We start from the raw sequence: 1,791 nt of genomic DNA on the forward strand, positions 1-1,791 counted from the left end.
TTTTCATTTAAAAAAAACATCAATTTTGGAGGGCTGGGATGGGGAATAAAAATAGTTAAATAATACAGAAATTGAGTCCCTGGAGAACTGAAGTATAGCACTCCTCAGGCTACTGTGAACATACCACCATATGGTCTTTGGTCTCCATTTTTTATAAAGGTTATCCATGATGACGTTTGGAGAAAATACCACACAAAACAATGAATTGCCAAATTATGTTTGTTTTATTCAACACCCATCCTACTTGCAAGCAAACTGTATTCATAGTCCTATGAACAGTCTCCTAGTGTATTTCCAGAGACTGCATGTGCAAAGTAAAGCTGCTTCATTTGCCACGTAGTTGTTGTACTATTTAATCAAATAGCATAACTTATATCTGTATTTAAAGACTTTTGTGCAATATAGTCTTATAGAAATAATTGCCAAAACATGGCTGTGGTTTGCATTTTTTTAATATAATCTGAGACAGAAAAAGGCAATTTTTAAAATGTAACAGTGGTATTCAACATGCTATAATACTGTGCTCAGTACACTAATTTTGAAGCCAATATTTCTGTACATGAAAAAAAAAGAGCTATTTATCTATGTTTGTTGGCAAATCGTAGGGGAGGATCCCTCTGATTGTTCACTGCCAAAAATGTGGCATTTTCATTACAGAAGCATTTGCTATGTTAAAAAAAAAAGAAGAAGAAAAGTAAACAAAGCACAAAACAATTTGAAGATATCTTCTCTCAGTGACAAATCAAAAAGTGATATTGTTTTTAATTGTAATAGATGAAAATGAATCTATGTATATATAAGATGTCCAATACTGTAATTAATTTATTAAAGACTGGCTCTCCAGTTCTACAATGGCTGTGTAAAGTTATGTACTTCAACAAGAAAAAAAGAAAAGCTTGATAATTAGTTTTGGAATATGTAGAAAAGTACTTAATAAAAGAATGCCTACATGTAGCACTGTAAAACATTTTGATGACTAGCATCTGTCCTGTGGCATATGTTCCTTGAAAGTGAAATCCAGTGAAGAGCTGTTTATACTAGGAAAAGTTTTATAAGGGTTATGAAGAGATAATTCTCTACTTCAGACCTTAACTGTTTTCATGTACTATCATTACGAATGACTTATTTTAAAAATGTCAAAATCAAACTGTTAATTCTCATCCATAATGAAAAGGCAGTACCGTGCTCAAATCTTTTAGCTGCCGTATTATTTTCTATAAATACACTATTTAAGACAAAACTCTTGTCCAACATTGGCATGTGCGTCTGACATTCAAGAAAACAATATCCTATTGTGCACAAAAAGGATAATAATAATAATAATAATCATTGTCATATTTATATTAGCGTGTTACATTTGAATATTAATATCCCCTGGAGACTATTTTTTTAATCTTGAACTGAATGACTATAATACCGAGTAACCTAAAATGAAAGTTTTAAAAAGATTTATATCCACTGAGAACACTGGCCTTATATTAAGGATGATATTAAAATTATAGGTTTTCTTTGTCATTTTTAACTACCTCTCATTTTTTAATTTATTAAACATATTTTTAAAAAACAAGTTTGGGGTTTTCTTTTTAAATTTATTTTACTTGAAAGGTTAGCATTGTAAGTTTCTTTTTCCATAAACTTAAAACATTTCAAGAATTGTTTTTTTAAGTGAATATGATTTTCTAATTTATATAGAATTCAGGAGACATGATTAAAAGGGCTATTATCTATTCCCTATGCAAATATTTTAACTGTTGCAGTGTTTGACAAAATGGGATTTTAAAAAAAAATTTG

This window comes from Urocitellus parryii, chromosome 8 (assembly GCF_045843805.1).
Source record: "Urocitellus parryii isolate mUroPar1 chromosome 8, mUroPar1.hap1, whole genome shotgun sequence".
Taxonomy (NCBI): domain Eukaryota; kingdom Metazoa; phylum Chordata; class Mammalia; order Rodentia; family Sciuridae; genus Urocitellus; species Urocitellus parryii.